We start from the raw sequence: 23604 nt of genomic DNA, 5'->3' as shown, positions 1-23604 counted from the left end.
ATTGACACATGTAAATAAAAGTGACACAGCATATTAATAGAATATAAGATAAAAACTCTGGCAAAAAAAAAAAGACCTCAATGAAAGATCTCTGTGAGTGAGATCTGAGTAGAAAGAACGGGCCATCAAAGAAGGAGGTACCTTTCTCTGAAGGGAGGAAAAAACTTCCACTTTGACTATGACCTTGTCTAAATAAGATCGGAGTTGGTGAATTCAAGTGGCTTCCATAGCCTTGGCAACTCATGACAAGAGCCTAAGGTGATTACTGATGCCATAAACAAGAGAGTCAATTTGTTAAGTCAACAACAGGAGTCACTGTGCACTTACTCCTTATGTAGGATCTCTGTCCTTAATGTGCTGTACATTGTGATTTAATGCTATGACTAGTACTCAAACAGTATTTTATACTTTGTGTTTCTGTGTGGGTACAAACTGTTGAAATCTTTACTTAATATATGCTAAATTGATCTTCTGTATATAAAGAGAATTGAAAATGAATCTTGATGTGAATGGAATGGGAGATGGAGCGGGAGAGGGGAGGGTTGCGAGTGGGAAGGAAGTTATTGTAATCCATAAGCTGTACGTTGGAAATTTATATTTATTAAATAAAAGTTAAAAAATTGTATGATAATCCCAACACATGCAGAAAAAGCATGTAGCAGAAATCAACATCTTTACATGAAAAATAACTGAAGTAATGAACCACAGCAGAGTAAAAGTCACTTATGAGAAGTCCACAGCTAGCAATGTCCTCAACTGTGAAAAGTTGACAATTTTCCTCTAAGATTAGGGATAAGACAAGGATGCTCACTGTCAACAAGTCTATTTGATATAGTATTGGGAGCTCTAGACTAAGCAATTATGCAATAAAAGGAAAAACAGATATCCACATCAGAAGTGAAAAAGTAAACTTTTCTCTACAAATGATGTAGTCTAATATAAGAAGACCCTAAAGACTCCACCAAAAACTTGTTAGATCTAGTAAGCAAATCCAATATAGTGGCAAGACACAAAACTCAATTGCATTTGTATATACTAAAAACAACCTAGTTGAAAAAAAGTTAGTAAAACAGTATAATTTACAAAGACATTAAAAATACTTAGGAGTACATTTAACCAAAGACCACCAAAGATCTACATATTGAAAATGTAAAATACTGATGGAAGACAATTAAGAAAACACAAATAAACAGGAAGATATCCTGTGTTCATGGATCAGAAGAATAAATGCTGCTAAAATGTCCATGCTACTATTCCGAAATGACTGAATAGGGAAAAAGACATGCTGATCCTGACCAGGGGAAGATAGAAGAAAAGAAGTGGAGGAAGTGTATTCCAAGGTAGATTGGAAGAACTAATATAATCAAAATGTCCATATTATCAAAAGCAATATACAGATTCAATGTGATCCTAATCAAAATACCAATGACATTCTTTACAGATCAAGAAAAAAAACAATGCCAAAATTCATATGGAAATACAAAAGACCCTGAATAGTTAAAGCAATCTTAAACATCAAAAACAAACCTGAAGGCATCATAATATCACATTTCAAGACGTACTACAGGGCAGTTATAAAAAAAAAAAAAAACCAGCTTGTTATTGCCACAAAAATAACATGGAGGCCAATGAAACAAAATGGAACCCCAGAAATCAATCTATGGTCTACAAACAACTTATCTTTGACAAAGGAGCTAAAATCAATCCCTGGAGACAGGACATTCTCTTCAACAAGTGGTGCTGGGAAAATTGGATCTCTGAATGCAGAGGTATGAATCAAGACCCCCACCTTACACCTTATACAAACATCAACTCAAAATAGACCAAAGATCTAAATCTATGATCCAATATCATCAAATTACTAGATAATAATATTGGGGAATTTCTGCAAGACATTGGCATAGGCAAAGATGTGGAAAAGACCCCAGAAGTACAGGCAATCAAAGTAAAAATAGACAAGTTGGATTACATGAAGCTCAGAAGCTTCTGCACTACAAAGGAAACATTTAAGAAAGTGAAGAGGCATCTGACAGAATGGGAGAAAGTATTTGCAAATTATATAACTGATAAAGGATTAATATCCAGGATCTATTAAAAGCTCAAAAAAACTCAACAAAAACAACATAAAAACCAGGTAAGAAATGGGCAAAGGACTTGAGCAGGCATTTTTCAAGAGAGGAAATTCAAATAGCCAACATACAAATGAAAAATGTTCAGGATCACTAGCCATCAGGAAAATGCTAATCAATACCACAATGAGGTTTCACATCACCCCAGTTAGAATGGCTTTCATACAGAAATCAATAAGTAATAAATGCTGGTGAGAATGTAGGGAAAAATGTTCCCTAATCGACTATTGGTGGGAATGCATACTGGTACAGCCATTGTAGAAGACAATATGGAGATTCCTCAGAAATCTGAAAACCAATCTACCATATGACCTAGCCATCCCACTCCTAGGAATTTACCCAAATGAAATGAAATCACCAAATGAAATAATTATCTGTATCCCCCAATTATTATAGCTCAATTCATGATAGCTAAGATATGCCATTAACACAGATACCCATCAACCAATGACTAAAGACAACGTGGAATATTATTACTCAGCTATAAAAAAGAATGACATCCTGTGTTTTGTGACAAAATGGATGCAGTTCAAAACCATTATATTCTGTGAAATGAGCTAGTCCCAAAAAGACAAATACCACATATTTTCTATAATCTCTGGTAACTGAGTACAAAAAATGTAATACATAATTATTTAAATTGCAATCTACATAAAATTATTCCTATGTATAAACTGTTGAGAGGAAATGGCTTAAAGTCTAAATGAACTTAATCATTGTCTTATACCCAAACAGGAAATATTTAGATGTCACATTGTCATTGGTTCTATTTCATTGAAATAAATTATAAATGACTAATTGACAAAAAAACTGTATATGGGTGAAATGATAATTTTTCTATTCACTTATCATTTATAGTCATTGTCTATATTCCCACTAAACTAATGTGGTTTTTTTGTTTTGTTTTGTTTTTACTTGTTAAACTTCTTATTTGGTGAAGTATTAAGCCTTTTTACTGTAATGTATATTTAAAATATTTTACCTCAAAAACTACAAAAGAAAAGAAAGGTAGAAGGGAGCCGGCGCCGTGGCTCAATAGGCTAATCCTCCACCTTGCGGCGCCGGCACACCGGGTTCTAGTCCCGGTTGGGGCGCCGGATTCTGTCCCGGTTGCCCCTCTTCCAGGCCAGCTCTCTGCTATGGCCAGGGAGTGCAGTGGAGGATGGCCCAGGTGCTTGGGCCCTGCACCCCATGGGAGACCAGGAAAAGCACCTGGCTCCTGGCTCCTGCCAGGATCAGCGCGGTGCGCCGGCTGCAGCGGCGGCCATTGGAGGGTGAACCAACGGCAAAAAGGAAGACCTTTCTCTCTCTGTCTCTCTCTCTCACTGTCCACTCTGCCTGTCAAAAAAAAAAAAAAAAAAAAAAAAGAAAGGTAGAAGGAACAATGGTTGGAGAAAGTACAGGGATATCATTATATTATTAGACTTGTATCTAAAAATCATACTGAATCTGTTAAAATTAATTAAAATTAAAATTAAAAATGAAATTTAAAATGCCCATGCTAATACTAATCAAAGTGACCTACAGATTCAATGTAATTCCTGTCAAAATTTCAATGGCATTTTTCACAGAAATAGAAAAATAGGCCCACAATTCATATAGAATCACATTACACCCTAAATAGCCAAACCAATCTTGAGCAAGAAGAACAATGCAGGAATCTTATCACCTGACTTAAGAGTATCCTACAAAGTCAGAACATTGAAAATTGAATGGTATTGGCATAAAAACAGACATAACAACCAATTAAATAACATAGAGAACTCAAACATAAATCTATGCATTCATGGTGAATTAGTATTCAACAAATGTGCCTAGAAGACACAATTGGGTGATGATACTGTTTTTAATAAAATGGTGTTAGAAAATCTAGATATCCACATACAGAAGAATGACATTGGACACTTAACTCATACTATGTATACATACCAAAGTCAGTTCAAAATCTATTAAGAGTTAAACATAAGAATTGAAATTATGAAGTGACTAAAAAAAATAGGAGGAAAGGTTCTTGAGACTGACCTAAGCAATCATGTTTTGTATATGATTAAAAAAGTATAGGCAAATAAAAAGAAAAAAATAGACAAATGGTATTATATCAAACTAAAAACTTTGGCACTGAAAAAGAAATGGTCGACAAAGCGAAGAGAAAAGTTAAGTAACGAGAGACAATATTTGCAAGCCACTCATCTGATAGTGTTAATATATAAAATATATAATGAACTCAATTCAACAGCAAGAAAACAAATAAATTTTAAAATGGGCAGAGGACATGAATGAGACATAAAAATGCCAGTAGGTGTTATTATATGAAAAGGTTCTCAGTATCACTAATCATTACACAAATGCAAACCAAAAGCACAGTATGACATAGTTTCTTACCTTTTAGAATTGGTGTTATCTAAGAGACAAAAGAAAAACTTTGGCAAGGATGTGGAGAAAAAGGAAGCTCTTCACACTGTTGGAAGGAATGTAAATTAGAACAATAATGGAAAACAGTATGGAGGTTCCTCAAAAACTTAAAACTATAACTACCATAAGATTCTGAAACCCCACTACTGTGTTTATATTAAAAGAAAATAAAATCAGTGACTTGAAGAACTATTGTACACACATGTCCATTGTAGCTCTACTAATTATAGCCAAGATATAAATCAACTTGAGTCCATCAACACATGGACAGTTAAAGAAAATATAATCTATACCTATATTAATATACAATAGGATATTACTCAGCCTTTAAAAAGGAATTCTGTCACTTATGACAATATAGATGACATTATACCAATTGAAATAAGCCAGGCACACAAAGATAAACAGTGCTTGACTCACTTATATACAGAATCTAAAAAGTTTGAACTCATAAAAGCAAAGACTAGAATGGCATCTGCTAGGAGCTGGTGAAGGGAAAAATAATAAGATGTTGGTCAAAGGATAGAAGGTTTCAGTTACTCAGACAAATGAGTTTTGTAGACCTAAGGAACAGCATGGTGATTATAGTTAATAATATTGCCTTGTATACTCCAAATTTGCTTAGAGAGTAGATCTTAAAAATTCTTACCACACACACACACACACACACACACACACAGAGTTATATGTTAGGTGACAGTTATGTTGATTAATTTGTAGTAATCACTTCACAATGTTTATACATGCATATCAAAATATTATATTACACGCCTTAACTATATGAAATTCATACTTGTCAATTATACCTCATTAAAATTGGAGGAGGATGAACTTTCTCAAAAAAGGAAAATATTAAAATAGCAGCTGAATTATCACAGAAATTAAGAGGCTAAAAGATAATAAGAATATATTTTTTATACTACTATCAAAAAAGAAAAAACAAAAAGAAAATGCCAACCAGTATTTCCATATCTCATGCAATCCTTTGGAAGGTAAGGAGAAAAAAATAAGATGATCTCAGACCAAAATAGAGATTTAATTACTAGGAAATATCTACTAAAGGAAATACTGTAATATCTTCTTTAGGTATTACAGTAAAATGATCCCTGATGGAAGCACAGACATGGTGAAAAAATATGAGGAAAAAGCCAAAAGAAACACATTGACAACCTGAATGAATGTTGACTGTATATCCTAATGATCATTTGTGGGGCTTAACATATATGATTAAATCGCATGACAACAAAAGCATCAGATACAGAAGGAAAATATTGTGTTAAAGTGTTTTAAGATCTTTATGTAACTCAAGTAGTGACAAATAATTTAAAGTGGAATTTAATATGCCAAAGATGTATGCAGTAATAATCTTAGTGTATTCATTAAGAAGAATAAAAAATGTAGGCTGGCGCCGCGACTCACTAGGCTAATCCTCCGCCTTGCGGCACCGGCACCCCAGGTTCTAGTCCTGGTTGGGGTGCCAGATTCTGTCCCGGTTGCCCCTCTTCCAGGCCAGCTCTCTGCTGTGGCCCAGGAGGGCAGTAGAGGATGGCCCAAGTGCTTGGGCCCTGCACCCGCATGGGAGACCAGGAGAAGCACCTGACTCCTGGCTTTGGATCAGCACGGTGCACCAGCCGTAGCGTGCCGGCCGCGGCGGCCATTGGAGGGTGAACCAACGGCAAAAAAAAAAGGAAGAACTTTCTCTCTGTCTCTCTCTCTCTCACTGTCCACTCTGCCTGTCCAAAAAAAAAAAAAAAAAGAAAGAAAGAAAAATGTAGTAATCGAAATTAAGCCAACAAATAATAGGGAATATAAAAAGAAAGGGAACAAACAAAAACAAATAATAGATGGAAACCCAAACATCTCAATAGCTGCACAAATATAAACACATTAAACCCTCTAATTTTTAAATAAATATCATTAGATACTATAAAAACTATAGGCTATGGAGGCCTTTGGAGTTTGCAGACTCTGATCTTATTTAGACAAGATCATAGTCAAAGTGGAAGTTCTCTCCTCCCTTCAGAGAAAGGTACCTCCTTCTTTGATGACCTGTTCTTTCAAAGGCCTCCATAGCCTTGGCAACTCATGACAAGAGCCTAGGGTAATTACTGATGCCATAAACAAGAGTGTCAATTTGTTAAATCAACAACAGGAGTCACTTACTCCTCATGTAGGATCTCTGTCCTTAATGTGTTGTACATTGTGAATTAATGCTATAACTAGTACTCAAACAGTATTTTACACTTTGTGTTTCTGTGTGGGTACAAACTGTTGAAATCTTTACTTAATATATGCTAAATTGATCTTCTGTATATAAAGAGAATTGAAAATGAATCTTGATGTGAATGGAAAGGGAGAGGGAGCGTGAGAGGGGAGGGTTGCAGGTGGGAAGGAAGTTATGGGGGGGGAGCCATTGTAATCCATAAGCTGTACTTTGGAAATTTATGTTCATTAAGTCAAAAAAAAAAAAAAAAACTACAGGCTACTCAAAGAAATGTGCTTTAAATAAATGGAAACAAAAGGTTGAGAGTAAAAAAATGGAAAAAAAAAAACCAGTAAAATGAATCAAGATGAAACTGGTACAGCTATATTATCAGAGAACATATAGAAAGCCAAGAAGCATAGCTATAGATAAAACATGGACCACCTTTGATAATTATAAAATGGTATATTAAAAGGCAGTTGTTGGCCGGCGCCATGGCTCACTTGGCTAATCCTCCATCTGCGGTGCTGGCACCCGGGGTTCTAGTCCCGGATGTGGCTCCGGGTACTTGTCCTGGCTTCTCTTCCAGTTCAGCTCTCTGCTGTGGCCCAGGAGTGCAGTGGAGGATGGCCCAGGTCCTTGGGCCCTGCACCCGCATGGGAGACCAGGATAAGCACCTGGCTCCCGGCTTCGGATCAGCGGAGCACCAGCCATAGCGGCCATTAGGTGAGTGAACCAACGGAAGGAAGACCTTTCTCTCTGTCTCTCTCTCTCATTGTCTAACTCTGCCTGTCAAAAAAAAAAAAAAAAAGGCAGTTGAATAAAAACTGAGTGTACACACCCAATAAAATATCTGCAAAATAAATAGATCAAAAGTTGGCAAAAATAAAATGATAAAAAATAGTTGTAGGTAAAAATTTAACACAGATTTATCTGTAATTAATAGACTAGACACACCAAAGAAACTAAAACAAAACAAAATCATAATGCAAATGTAATAAATATGGAAAAAGAATTAATATATTTGATCTGCACAGAAATGTATTCAATGAGAGCGCTTATTCAAAAGTATATAGAACATTCACCAAAATTAAAAAGATGCTAAGTCACAAAAAAAATCACAACAAATTTCAAGACCAATCTCACAGGCATGCATTTCCTACTCAGAGTGAAATAAAGTTACAATTAATACACAAGACACAAGTGGAAAATTCACAAATATGGGTGCTAATCAATGTACTTGTTATAAAAGCACATAGATCAAGCAAAAAATTACAATGAAATGAAAAATATTTTAAAGCAATAGGAAAAACTATATGTCAAAATTTGTGAGATGCAGCTACAGCAATTTATATTATAGTATATATATAATATATATGTAATATATATATTATATTATAGCAAAAATTATAGTCTTAAAAACATATGTTAGGGGCCGGCACTGTGGCATAGCAGGTAAAATAGTGCCTGCAGTGCCAGCATCCCATATGGGCACTGAGTTGAGTCCTGGATGCTCCACTTCCAATCCAGCTCTCTGCTGTGGCCTGGAAAATCAATAGAAGATGGCCCAAATCCTTGGGCCCCTACCCCTGTGTGGGAGACCCAGAAGAATATTCTGGTTCCTGGCTTCTGATGGGCTCAGCTCCAGTCATTGTGGCCATCTGGGGAGTGAACCAGTGGATGAAAGACCTCTCTCTCTCTCTCTCTCTCTGTCTCTGTAACTCTGCATTTCAATAAATAAATCTTTTAAAAAATATATGCTAATAAAGAAGAAAGGCCAAAAATCAAGTCTCTAAGTATTATGAAAAATAGAATTAATTAAATGGGAGTAAAATAAAGAAAATAATAAAAAAAAAAAAATAACTGGGGCCGGCGCTGTGGCACAGCAGATTAACGCCCTGGCCTGGGGCGCTGGCATTCCATATGGGTGCCGGTTCGAGGCTTGGCTGCTCCACTTCTGATCCAGTTCTCTGCTATGGCCTGGGAGGGCAGTGGAGGATGGCCTGGTTCCTTGGGCCCCTGCACCCACATGGGAGATCCAGAGGAAGCTCCTGGCTCCTGGCTCCTGGCTCCTGGCTCCTGGCATCAGATCGGCACAGCTCCGGCTGTTGCAGCCAACTGGGGAGTGAACCAGCGGATGGAAGACCTCTCTCTCTCTCTTTGCCTTTCCTCTCTCTGTGTTACTCTGACTTTCAAATAAATAAATAAATCTTAAAAAATAAATAATAAAAAATTTTAAAAAACTAACAGGAAAGAGAATACACAAGCAATATAATATTTTAAAAAATAAAAGTAAATGTTAAGAAGACTAAGTTACCCCTTAAAAAAAGTCAGTAGCTGAAAAAAAGCACAAGTTAGCAATATAAAAAATAGGGAGATTATAACTTCAAATCATACAAAATTTAAAATGATATGAAGGAGAAACTATAAATACGATTCTAATAAATTTGACAACTTAGATAAAAATGCACAAATTCCCTAACAAACAAAAATTACCAAATCTAACCAATAAGAGATAGAAAATCTGAATAGTGTTGTATTAGCCAAAGAATTTGTGCAAGTAGAATCATTCCTGTAAGAAAACACTACAGCCAGAAGATTTCGCTGGTGAAGATTTCCAACCATTTAAAGTAGAAATAACACAATCTTATGCAAATCCTTTCACAAAAGTAGAAAATAGAAACTCATTTTATGAGATTGGCATAACTTTGCTATAAACTTTGATGGGGAACTTACAAGTAAGAAACACTTTCATGCATATACATGTGTAAGCATTAAACAAAACCATTAGCCAAGACCAAATAGGGATTGTTCCAGCAATGAAAGCTGACCCAGTATTTGAAAGTTTACAGATTTAATTAATTATATTCATAGAAAGGGTGAAAAATTGGCATATTTACTCAATAAATGCAGAAAAACACTGAAAATATAGCGTTTTATGGAAAAAAATGCTTAGCATTTTGGGAATACAAGAAACTTCATTTGGCAGAAAAGTCTTAAAATACTGTTTAATGATGAACTGTTGAAAAATTTTATATGAGAATAGCAGAGAAAGAAGCCCGCCTTTACTGTTTCTATTCAACACTGTATAGGAGATCCTGGACAGTTCCATAAATTATGGAAATGAAGGAATAAAACTGTCATTAGGTACTTACAACATAATAGGGTATACAGAAAATCCGAAAACTCTTCAGAAAAATTGGTAATTTAAATTGAACATCAGATCAACACATAGAAAGTGGTTGTATTTCTAATTTTCAGGAAGGAAAAAAGAGAACATAATGAAAAGAAAACAAGAATAAATCTAACAAATATATTTAAGACCTAAACACAAAAAACTATAAAATATATTATAGGAAATCTAAAAACATGGAAGAATATAGAGGTTTATGAGTTAGAAGACTCACTACTCAAATGTGTTAATTCCTTTAAATTAATTTGTATATGCAATAGTATCCAAATCAAAATCCTAGGATATTTATTTTTGTGGAAATTGTCATATTTGACATAGAAATACAAAGTATCATTTTAAAAGTCCCTGTTGAGTTGATTTTTAAGAAAGAGTAGATGATAAGCTCTCTTAGAAACATGCCTAAAAATATTCCCCCTTTTGGATGCTTGCTTTCAGAGACAAAACAAAGCAATTACAAGTTAATAAAATATTTGTGTGTTTTCTCTTTTTATCATCTCCACTGCCTTCTGCTTCCAAGCATCACTCTTCACCTGTAGGGCTAAACAGCTTCTTAATTAGTGTCTCTAATAGCGTATTTTCCCATTCTGTTTAATATTAAAATAGCAATTTGAAAGATTTTGTATAAACATACATCTCTGTGCTCCTTCTTGAAAGTATTATGTACATTTCTACCTCAGGGCATTTGCATCTACTGGCCCTTCCCTTGAAAAGCTCTTCCACGATTTTATGTTTGTCCCTCTCTCACTTCCATATCCTGGGTCGGAATTCAAATCGATTTCTCTTTCAGGTCTTCCTTGCCAATACTGTTTTAAATATTAATCCGCAATCCCATCCAGTGCCCTCTAACTGCCTTCCTGTTTATTCTTCCCTATTGCAAACATCACCTTCAGACACACCATGCCTCCACTTGTGTATTTTCTCGTCCCTCTTTTGCACACAGATGTGTAACTTATTTATTCACTGTTATGTCACAGCATCTATAATTGTGTCTGACATATAGTAAGCCCTTATTCTATATGTGTTGAAACAATTAAATTAATAAAGTAATGACTTGAGTAACATTTGATATTTTCAAGATGATTTTCATAGAAGAAGCCACTGTAATAGTTCATCCAGTCTTTAATTTATTTTTATATTCTTATTTGGTGTATTTTTTTTCTCACCAGAGTCCACACTCAGACCTTTGGGGGCTCATAAAGGCCTTATTTCAGAGTCTGGATGGAATGTTCCATGACACACACTGTGAGAAGAATGAAAGAGCATAATCCTGCCATGAGAGTAGAACATTTTCAAGTTGGCTTTAATATTTTTTAGTACATTCATAAAATGTTTAATGAAAGTATGATAAAAAAGGAGAGTGGTTTTATTAAAAGCAAAAATAAAAAGTTCCTGTGTTGTTTCAAGGGATCATCTTTTAGTTTGATTCTCAAAACGAACTGAAGTGAGAAGACAAAAATATGCTAGAAAATAACTGATTCAGTGTGTTATTTATAATCTATAATGGAACATGTTCCTGAGAAAGTAGGTTATTTCTTTATGCACATATAAATTTGAAATTAATACAATAAAAAGTTGAACATTTTTGGTTAAGGAGGACAGTAAGGTCAGATGTCAAACTCATAATAAAAACATTGCTATAGTCAGACCAGAAAGTTACTCTCAGATCTTTTTAGAGTCTTTCAATAATATTTTCTGATGACTTTTTCTTCTTCTTGCTATTTTTATAACCTCACTGTTAAAAGACTTATTTTCTTATTTTCTTTCAAAGACATATTCTTTCAAGAATAATCACTAAAGCAAAAAAGAAAATCTCCACACTTCAACAATAGTTGGGCTTTTTAAGGTTTTAGCTTTAAAAAGAAGATAAATAAGAAAGACCTTTGGAGAAAAATGACTAATTCTGTGCTCCTTAACTATTTCTAGAGCTTCTATGAGCAATTTTGGCATATCATTTTACAAAATTTTAGGTATTGAATTAATGGTCACTGCCGCATAACTTTTGAAAAAGTTAGGCAAAATATGTCAGTGTCTAGCAACTAGTGTACTTTAGCTTCCCTCCACCTGGAAGAGGGAGGCTCACGTCATTCTTAAGCAACAAAAACAATATTACCAAGCTTCCAACATCATTAATTCACTTTATGGTGCAGTATCTTGGGAAGTGATATCAGCACAACCTACAGTGTCTTGAAGGAGGAGGGGAGGAGGAGGAGGAGGAAGAGGAGGAGGAAGAGAAGGAGAAACTTCCAAAATGCCCTCTTTGATTTCTCATATTTCCAACCCCCCAATTAAAAGGCAACATAACATCCTGCAAGAAAATAGATTGTTTTTGATAAAAATGTTAGCAGACACATAAAAATTTTGTCTATTAATGAGGCAATGTGCTATCTTTTGTTATATATATATATATATACACATTGTATAATATCTATTCAGGAAAAATATATTTATCCTTTCAATCTTTTAATATTATTTAAAATTAAAATATCCAAAATCCTGTCTTCTAGGTTTTTTATATAGAGAAATATACAGTATGTTAATATTATCTATCATTATGTTGTTGTGCAATAGAACCCTAAAACTTCTTACTCCCACCTGGCACCCATCAGCCAACCTTCCTCCAATCATACTCCTATTCTCCAACCCTGCACCCTCCCAGCCCCCTGGAACCACACACACACACACACACACACACACACACATATATATTTATATATATAAATGTTTTTAAAATTTATTTTTATCAACTTGAACAATGGGGGTGGGTGGAGGGAAAGAGGGTAGGAAGAGGGAGAGAGAGAGTGAGAGAGAAAGAGCATTCCAAAATGCTCACAAGAGCTAGAGTTGAACCAGGCTGAAGACAGGAGGTTAAAACTCCATCCAGTTCTTCCATTTAAGCGGTAAGTGCCCAAGTACGAGTAGAGCCATCATCTACTGCTCCCCAGGATGCATTAGAAAGAAGCTGGATAGGAAGTACAGGAGTTGGAACTTGAACTGGCATTCCAGTTTGGGACGCAGGCATCCTGAGTGGCAGCCTAAATCACTGTGCCATACATCTACCCCTATTATATTTTTGACTTCTATGAGATCACCCGTTTTTCAGATTTCACATATAAGTGAGATGATGAGATGATGTGATATTTGTCTTTGCTTGGCTTATTTCACCTAATATAATGACCTACAGTTCCATCCTTGTTGGTGCAAATGACAAGATTTCATCCTTTTATGGCTGAATAATATTTTATTGCACATATGTACCACATTTTCTTTATTCATTCACTGGTAGATGAGATGGACACTTAGATTGTTTCCATTTCTTGGCTATTGTCAATAGCACTGCAATAAACATAGGAGTGCAGATGTCTCTTCAACAGATGGATTTTGTTTCCCTTGGATATATACCCAGGAGTGAAATTGCTGGATCATATGGCAGCTCTATTTTTAGTCTTTTTGAGAAACCTCCATACTGTGAAATAATATAGATTCTAAAATCAGTAAAATGCAGATTCAAATCCCAGCTCTGCTACCTTTTAGCTGTGTGACTTCGGACATAAATTTACTCGTCAGTAAAATGGGGCTAGAAGTTCTTCAGGTAGAGTTGTTAACAAAGATTAAGTGAGGTAATTTGTGAGCACAACAGGCATACAGTGTGGGTAATCTGGGAAACTATAAAAAGATTTTCAATCAGTATTTCTTCCCTTGTGTTTTATGTAGGACTTTTGGCATGTCCTCTCTACACTCAATAGATATCTAAATTTCACTCTTTAATCTGAACCTTTTCACCTTGGCCTACCAGCTGTAAAATCTTGGATAGGTGGTTGATTCATTTGGATCTCATTATCTCATACCTCCTGTCTTTTTTCTCTCTCTCTCTCACCAAATAAAATTGGAAAAAAAAATACCTGTAAAAATAGATAGTGCTTACTATGTGTTAGCACTGTTCTAAGAACTAATTTATTTTCCATGTCACCCTTATGAGACATATGCTCTTATTATTTGCATTTCACACATGGAAAGAATGAGGAAGAGAGAAGTAGAGAAAGTTGACCAAGTATACATACAAGCAAGTGTCAGAAAGGGCCCGAATTGAATCCAGAGCCTAAACTTGAGATCATTATATTAGATCATGAACCAGTTTATTTTGGTTTGACATCAGAATTTCATCTAAGATAAGTTCTCAAGACATTCTTTAAATCTGGGATTGAAATAGACAAAATAAAAGAAGAAATCCAGGTCTAGATAATTCTCAGCATGAGACAACCATGAGCTATAACTCCAAAAGGTGGAGTGGCTCTACTACATGGTAATCCTATTTTTGCCTGACTTCTCTTCAGTTCAAAAAGGCTGGGTGGGATCTGAATAGAGAAACTGAGATGAGAAAAGTGATGCTGGAAATAATGTCTTTGAAATAATTCCCATCATCTATCACTTTACTATCAAAATGAATAAAACTGGAGTGCCTAGAAAGCGAAATAATAGATAACAGTTATTGAATACCTATTCTATGTTGGACACTGTGCTGAGTTCATTCTTCAGATAATCTGATCTAAGCATTGCCATCATCCGTTTATTTTGCCTATCTTGTGGATATGGCAAAATGCTAATTAGTTTACTGACAATCATATAGTAGGTAAGCTGTGGAATTCAAAAAAGAACTTAGATAGGGATATTCTTAGTTCCTTGAATTAAATTGCTTGTATGGATGAAAAAACTGAGGCCAAAACCAATGGAGTGGTTTGCTCAAGACTCCCACATCATTAATGGCAATGCCAGACTTAAAATCCCATTTTCCTATTAGCCTGTATTTTTTTCCACCACACTCCCTGCTTATTGCTTGGGGCTAAAAAGTGATTACAGAACCCACTGGACATAAATTTTTAAAACTCCCAAAATGTCCTTTTATTCTGCAGTTAATTTGAAGGGGATAGGGGATGAGGAGTCAGTGAGGTTGGAGAAATTTTAGAGGTAGGGCAAAGAGAATTGAATATGGAGGGGAAAGTTCTAAAGAGTGTCCTTAGCTGGCCCCTAGTGAACACTGAAGTGCTTTGTTCAGAAGAACTCAACCAAAAATAAACTGGGAAAAGTGCCCCTATAGGAAAAACAACATTTCATGTGAAACCATGATTTCAATAAGTCAACCAAGTCCAAGTTTAGACAGTGATTCATTTACAAATGAAGTTACACCCCCATATCATGTATGCATCCAATTTGAGCTTTTGGCCATATTCTTCATCACTCTTGTGGGACATGTGTTTATTAAATTATAGTCCATTCCCTATTCTGTGGTGTGGCCTGTTTATCCTGTAGATCTGTAATAACATAATTACTTGAAGCAAGTTTGAATGGCATATTATTAAATTCCTTTTTTTCTTTTCCACCCAGAGAAAATGTTCTCATTTTCTCAATTTAAAATATTTATCTCTTTAAATTTGTGATCCAGTATTTTTTGATATATGTACAATAACATTAAAAGTTGTTTGTGTAATTATACTGTCAAATGGTTCCATCTTCCCTCTTAATTTTCCTCCCGCGAATTTGGCTTGACAGAGCAGAAGTGCCAGCCTCTAATAAATCATCTCTGCAGATCTTGAATTTTGTGCCATACCAGGGAAATTCAGGAAGGGCATATATTTTTAATAAATGCATACAGACATTATGTATTCGTACACATGACTGCATATAGTTGGCATTTGGGCTTAGTTGCTTGAATTCTGAAATATACTAAGTGGTTAAGGGTATCAAAACTATTCCATAGAAATGAGTGCTGGTGAATTTGAATTTGACTATCCTATGCTAAAGCCAAGGCAAAGTTGGGCAGATATAACACAACATCAATTATCAAATATCTATTATATGCTGGATATATTGCCTTTACAATTACAGACTCTCTGCAAACTAAATTGTATCAATTTTTATCAGATTTGAAAAATTCTGAGACCAGAGAGTTAAACAATTTCAGGACATCAAACAGTATGTGGCAGAGGTTGGGACCTAATTAATATGGGTTGGAAAACATTTTGAGAAATGTTACTCTAAATGGCTTATACAATGCCAACTTTGCAATTCTGTGAGTTTTAAGAGCAAGGGCCATCTCTTGCTCAACTGTGCTAACTCTTTCCTTCAATCCATGCCACCTTCTGGCATTTCTCAAGGAAAGGAGATGAACATTTATTGAGCACCTATCTTCTGCCAGTTTCCACACTGGTTCGTTGCACGCCATGCTTCATTTATGTTTTTAAGACACTTCCCAATCTCTGACTGCCCAGGTACCTGCTACCCATCATGGCCTAAAGTTAAGACCATTTGGCAGGCAGTTAGAAGATGTGAATGGGGCAAATCTCAAGTCCTTCCTGCACATCACTGTCTTCAGCTGTAAAATGGGATAATAACACAGTTCCTGCATGCCTGCATTAGCAGTTAGAATGAACATGTCAGAAGAAAAAGTATTTTAGAAGAAGATAAAATGGTACGTGTGAGCAAAGGCCCTGTACAATTCTACAAGTCACACTGTAGAATTTTAAAATAACAAATATACATGGTCTGTAAAAATAGAAAGAAAAAATTGTAGAGAAAGAGAGCGTGAGAAAGAATAATTTGATCGTGGTCAATAATTCCTTCTGTTATGCAACTCAACAAGAATGAAACTCCCAGTGAACAGGAGATGGGCATCCTCAATCTCCCTCAGTTCTCTGTGCCTCTCCAATTGTGTCAACTCCTAATTTCGCTCATGGTCTCTAGGGATTACATACATAATTTTCTAGTAAGAAGGCCTAAAATGCAAGCCATCTGGTTCTCTATCAAAGACACAGTCACTTGTTTTAATGCAGAATGAAAACCTAGCTGTGAGAGAAGATCTTCCTCATAGCACTTTCAAGAATAATCTAGATTCTGCATCTTAAACTATCTGTGGTAAAATACTTTTCAGCATTTTTTTAACTTTTATTTAGTAAATATAAATTTCCAAAGTACAATTTATGGATTACAATGGCTCCCCACCCCCCCATAACTTCCCTCCCATCTCCCGCTCCCTCTCCCATTCCATTCACATCAAGATTCATTTTCAATTATCTTTATATACAGAAGATCGATTTAGTATATATTAAGTAAAGATTTCATCAGTTTGCACCCACACAGAAACACAGAGTGTAAAATACTGTTTCAGTACTAGTTATAGCATTACTTCACATTGGACAACACACTAAGGACAGATCCCACATGAGAAGTAAGTACACAGTGACTCCTGTTGTTGACTTAACAATTTGACACTCTTGTTTATGGCGTCAGTAATCTCCCTAGGCTCTAGTCGTGAGTTGCCAAGGCTATGGAAGCTAATATGTTGTAAAATACAATAAAAGTTACCAGAAAATAACAGCCTGCTTGGATGTCCATTCTTGCTATATGGTTTACTCACGAGTCTAATGCTTGCCTTATTGCTGAACAGAAATAGCTTGAAGATTTGTACTCCTTTGCAAGCCATACTTCAAACAGCAACAATGTAAGCTGTACACATTGTTTACAACCAATGTCAATTCTAAAGCCCAAAATCTCTTTTTAAATAGGACTCTTTTTTTCTAGGATTTTTCATTGCCCTTTGATAATATCCCTTTTCCCTCTGTCCTAACTGTCTCAGAGGTCCCATGCCCTTAGACTACTATGTCACCTACTTAGCCTTTCTTCCAACTGTCCGGCCTTCATCCTTACTACAGAGCCCTAGGTTCAGTAACCTCTGCCCCTCAAACACCCTGCATTTCTCGTTTTCTCCTCCCTTCCTCACTTCCTGTGGCCCACCCTCCTTAGGTCTGGTCTGTGGTAGTTGATAGGTTACTTATGTGGTTCAGTGAGTTCAATCTGAGATATGTGAATTCATGGCTTATTGTGTTCAGTGGAATTCAATATTTATACATGTTTATTTGAGCCTACTGCATTTTAGGTGTTCTATTTGGAAGAATGTCATAAAAGATACACTCCTTAATCTAAAGCAGTTTATCATCACACTACCATTTCTTAACCAGGAGTTCTCCCAAAACAATTTGCTCATGAAACTCTTTGGCCTACAGATACCATTTAATAGCCATCAAAACTAATACTCTACAAAATATGTTTCAATACAATTAGGTTAAAATTCCAAACTTAAAATGCTTCCACTGTATTAGAGAACTATTATTAATTTTGACAGGTGTCATAATGGCATGTGATTTTGATAAAACATCAAAAAAAGAGTCTGAGACAAAATATTGGCAAATGTTAATTGATGAACTTTGGTCATTAATGTAGAGGTTCAGATAGTCTAAGTACAATGTGCATGCCTAAACAATCTATTACAAACATTTGATTTTTAACTTCTATGTTATTTAAAATTAAGTAAAGTCAGCCAACTTCCTCAATTTGAAATTCACCAATTTAAATTCCATGATCCCTAGGACAATACAGTAATTTGATTAAATTGAAAACTGGCTCTGCTGGAAAACTATATTCAAAGTTAATGTGATACAGAATCCTCCTTCCCAAATATATCAGAAGGTTCTTACAGAATCCCAGGGCACTCTGGAGCTGCCTGACTGGCCCTGCGGATGGAGCATGTGATTGTATCAGCACAGATCCCCTGTCCCAAAGCTGCAGCTACAACCAGACACTGCAACTCTTTAATGGAGAAGAGATCTATTCGAAGCTTTGTTTTTGAAAGGGTCCTACTGCTTAAAAATATGAAAGTGTGAAAACCACTGCTGTACCCTATGCCATTTAACGCAAATGGAAGTAGTATACCTGACTAAAGGTATACTTTAAAATGATAAAGCTTTGATAAAGCCCCTCATTGTTTTCATTTACCTAGATTTTAAAAATTGGTAAGCTTAATCCCCTTAACCTGTGCCTACCCACAAGAGCCAGAGAGGACTGCATTCTGGGACTTTACTGGGTTTGTGGTTTGTGGGTTGGCAGCTTGCTGGCAGTCAGCTCTCTAAATGGTCTGCTGTGTTTCATGCCAAAATGCTTCCCCTCAACCTGCAGCAGCAGGTCCAGAACTTGTGTCTCTGGCTGTGATTCTCCACGCCACATTCCCATGTAGGGTAGCTTCATACTACCTCTCAAACTCCAGGACTCAGCTTCCTGGAGACCCTTTACTCAGACAGTTTCAGAGGTGAACTTATTCCTTTTCCCAAAGGATATCCTAGGGCTGATTCTTGTTTTAGTCTCTACTGGAGGTATCTTGAAGAGTAAGGAATCCCATCTAGAGAAGACTTTACAGGGTGACTGAAATGCTCCTAAGTATTCTTCTCTATCAGGTCAGAAAATGGAGGCCAGTAAAGAGTTAATTCTACCCTGAAGTCCAGCCTGTTCTTAGTTCCAGTTCTTGACTTTTCTGCTCCAGCTATTTCCTGCCTCCTCCCCCTCGGGTCAAACTACCCTCTTTTTTTTTTTTTTTTAAGTGTATTTTCATCATAGGCGAAAAGCATTGTCCCAACCACAGCAACGTTTCTTCTCTAGATAAATGGTTAGTAAACAGGTTTTCTCTTCTGCAAAAGAATATGGATCTTTACAAAGAAGCATCAGTTTGATTTCAGCAGATGAGAAAAATGAAGCAGCCTCAGGAGATCAACTTTAAATACCTTCTTCACAAAGATTTCCAACATATAGGCAAGTAAATCAAAGGAAATTGTCATACTCTGAATGCTCTTCTAGCCCAGGCAAAACATCTAAGGATCTGCCATGAAGGGAACAATGGGTCTCAAAATAAAGTACAGCCAGGGAGAAAGGAGAAAGGAAGAAGATAGTGTCTGATTTATAAATATTTATGAAATAATCATTAGCTCGGCTCGAACATGTAGTTCTTCTCGGAATTCACTGCTGGGAAACAATAATAAAACAATTTTTTTTTCAAAAAGAGGATTTAATTCACTGTTTTTATAAATCTCACAATGCTCTCACACACCTTCACACTTTGCTGTGAGGAAGGGAACAGTAAATGAGCTTTATTCACTCTTCATTTGGATTGGGTGAAGGCAACTCAGCCATAGGTTTCAGCGTGACAAGTTTGCCTCCAGTCACATCCAGTCAGATCCCGCCATCGGCACCACTTGTAAATGGTCCTTAGCGGACGTCCTTTCTGCTTCTCTCCTGAGCTGTAGTTGCCCAAGCCACCCTCTAGTCTTCCCCATTTGTAAAGCCTGTGGTGACTGCTCAGAATGGGGCTCAAATAACTCCCCTTTAAGAGATGCCACTTGGGTCCCCCTTTCTGGACCAAAATAACTCAGTAATGTGCTTCTGAAAAGAAATTCTATTAGAAAAATTCATCTCACTTATATTCGTTCTGGGCCAGGCTTGCATAAACTATGGGAGGCAGTGTCTATGGCAAACACATTCCCCAACATCAGATCCTGGAAAACCACAGCATGCCAAAGGCAAGCTGCAAGTTGGCCAGGAGGTAGGACGGGTTATAAATTTTCATTGTGCTAAAAATATTTAAAGTTCTTTAAGGCCACCATTCAAATAGATACAATAGTCAAAATTATCCTCCAGCATGGTTTGAATGACTTTCTAAAAACTTCCTAAGCCAGGGCTCTTTAAGCGTCTCCCCCAGACCATTTACCTCCATTTATTTGTGCAAAGATTTCTGTTTATGAAAACAAGTTCAAGTTTCTCATTATATTTTAAAAATTATTTTATTTGGTAGTTATATATAAATGTAAAATTGTGTGTTTCCTAAGTGGTATTCTTTTTCTCATTGTAACCATATCATACATAACTAACTTTTGAAAACAAGGCCCTTCGAGCCAGTGCCGCTGTGGCACAGTAGGTTACTCCTCCACCTGCGGCATCAGCATCCCATATGGGCGCCAGTTCTAGTCCCAACTGCTCCTCCTCCAATCCAGCTCTTTGCTATGGACTGGGAAAGCAGTAGAAGCTGGCCCAAGTGCTTGGGCCCCTGCACCCGCATGGGAAACCTGGAAGAAGCTCCTGGCTTCAAATTGGCACAGCTCTGGCCATTGCAGCCGTTTGGGGAGTGAACCAACAGAAGGAAGACCTTTCTCTCTGTCTCTTCCTCTCACTGTCTGTAACTCTACCTCTCAAATAAATAAATAAAATCTTAAAAAAAAAAACACACACACAAGGCCCTTAATAGCTCAAAATCAGTCTCCCCCCAGTTTACCATTGTATACCCTAACATGAAGTATAATATGCAAGTACAATACTTAACTCCAACTCTACCTCCAGTCCTATTCTAGTTTTTTATACACATGTAACTTTGCTAATGCCTACAGGAAACCTATAAAGTTAGTCCTGTTACACCTGTTTTACATAGCTCTCCAGGTCACATAGACAGGAAGTAGTGGAGTTGGGATTTTTAACTCAAAGAACATGCTCTTAACACACAACTGTCCTATCTAGTAGGATTGGTATTAATCAAATGTTCTCAACCACAGTGATAGTACCCCAATGGGACAAAATTGGCTCTTGGGATACTAAAAAACTTTTTTATGTATAAAGTACTCATTATATTTAGCACATAAACAGGTAACAGTAATATCATGGGAAGGAGTGATTAGGAAAAATTATCCTTAGGGGACCAGTAATGAAAAAGGATTGAAAAACATTGCTCTATACAACATGTTAGGAGAACTCTACGGAAAGTCCTTCCCTAGCAGTGAAGCCCTCCTCAAATTCACAGGCCAAACAGACACACCTTGTCCTTTCTCAATCAGACTGCCTGGGGCATGAATATATTTTCACATGATAGAATCATTCCTATGGATCCTGGATCATGGTATGGTGTCTATAGATGGCTTCTTTTGACATACAAATATTTTTGTGTGTATATTAATCCCTTCACATGGATTAGTAAAAGAAAGACTAAGAAAGCTAAGGTGCTGAGAAAATGACTAGGCCAAGTCAGATTTCCAGACAGGAAAGATATGGTTCAGGTGCAGGTCATAAGGCCCGAGAGGAGGATACAGGGGCACGCTTTGACAGAGTGTGGATTCCTGAGAACTTCAGGTGCTCAAATCCCTGAGAAACCAGATGAAGAAGGGGAAAGATAAGAAGCACCTTGTTTCTAATCTTTGGCATAAAACAGATTTAAGCTCCCATCTGGGCTGTGTTACATTCCAGCTCTGCATCCTTTGACAAGTAACTGAGCCTCACTTGCTTGATGTGGCTGTAATAGACTTTAGAGCACAAATGCATGACAAGTACCCAGAATGGAATAAGCACTCAGCACGTGCTGGCTTAAATGTTGGTTGTTCTGTCTCTATATTTTCTATGGTATTTTTACAGTCATACGCTTAACATGCTATTTCATTCAGGGCAAGCAAGCTGTGTGTATATAACCACTGCACACTTTCCCTTGGGAATCAGTGAGAAGTGAAGGAAAGAAAGGTGCAGCATATTCTCACTTCCTTCCCACGGCACCTAATTGCAATGGCATCTCCTTTGGCTTCTCAGTGCTGCTTTGATCACATTACCCTGCAGACACATTAAGGCAGCTGTCTGGCTTTAAGAAAGTCAATTCTCCTCTTCATTGTTGCAAAATATTTCCAAAGGGAAATTAAAGGTAATTCTTCTGACTCAATCGTGTGATTGCCAAGACGGGGTAAATAAAAGGTTTTTTTCACAGAAAGAATCAGCAACAGAACTGACAAGTTACCCCTTTCGTCCTACCAATCCATTAAAGCTTTGATTCAACCAAACCTCAGTTTCTCTCATTTTAACCTATCTTGTCAATGCTTCAGTTTGGGGAACAGGATAGTGAATATGTTGTCCTCATAGGGAAGGCAACGTTTAAATGAAAGAAGTACATAAAGATGTGCACACTTAGAAGGTATACAGTTTTACTTGGGCCAAATTTTTGCAGTTCTAGTTCTACATGACCACTTTTTTCAAATTGACTATGAGTTTCAACACAGCTATGGAGGATGATGGCTCAACCCTTACAGTCTAAACTCCAGCCAAACCCTGAGCCAGAAAGGCCCCATCCTCAAACAGAATCTAAACATTCTTTCCTCACTGCAGAGAGGGTTCCAAAAGAAATCTTTCCTCCTTCTTTCTCAAACCACCAGAGAGAAGTAAGCCATCCAAAGTGACCACATGAATACAGAACTTTGTTTAGTCTTCTAGTTCTCTTCCTCAAAACCTAGGCTTTCCCATCAGGTTCCTGATTTTTCATTCTTGTATTTGCTAGGATGGAAGCAAAGTAATGTCTCTTAATATAGGACTCTAACACCAAATTCCCCTGGACTGTCTCGGATAGACAATTTTTTCATGGCTTTGGTACTCAACTGTCCCTGACTGATCATGCTCTTCCCATTTAAGGAGTCTACAGATTGAGGACATTTGAAGATTCTGATCCCTTACATCACCTACATCTTGGAGAAGAGAGGTATTCTAAAATTGCACTGTGCAATACAACAGTCACCAGATACGTGTGATTAATTAAGGCTAAATAAAATTTAAAATCCAGTTCTTCAGTTTACATAGGCTAAATTTCAAAAGCTCAATAGCCATATGTGTCTACATGGCTACTGGGCAGACATAGAACACTGCCATCATCAGAAACTTCTGCTGTGTGGTGCTGTTCTAAAGCAAGTGACACAGAACACGTGCTCATCTTGCCCATGCCTAGGATTGATTACCTCTGGAAACTGTTTTTGTTTTGAGGCCCAGCTATTTTCTCCAAG

The 23604-nt window shown here is 36.6% G+C and overlaps 1 long non-coding RNA gene across 1 annotated transcript in view; it reads right to left on the bottom strand.

Moving 5' to 3' along the window:
• Nucleotides 1-23604, bottom strand: part of LOC127484266 (uncharacterized) — a 138226-nt gene that overhangs the window by 89226 nt on the left and 25396 nt on the right. Inside the window, exon 2 of the long non-coding RNA XR_011382402.1 lies at nt 4512-4587. This is a non-coding gene — a long non-coding RNA (uncharacterized lncRNA). The remainder of the gene's footprint in view (nt 1-4511; nt 4588-23604) is intronic.

Source organism: Oryctolagus cuniculus, chromosome 15 (assembly GCF_964237555.1).
Source record: "Oryctolagus cuniculus chromosome 15, mOryCun1.1, whole genome shotgun sequence".
Classification (NCBI taxonomy): domain Eukaryota; kingdom Metazoa; phylum Chordata; class Mammalia; order Lagomorpha; family Leporidae; genus Oryctolagus; species Oryctolagus cuniculus.
The sequence above is the reverse complement of the archived record's forward strand: the minus strand, read 5'-3'. Positions and strand labels throughout refer to the sequence as shown.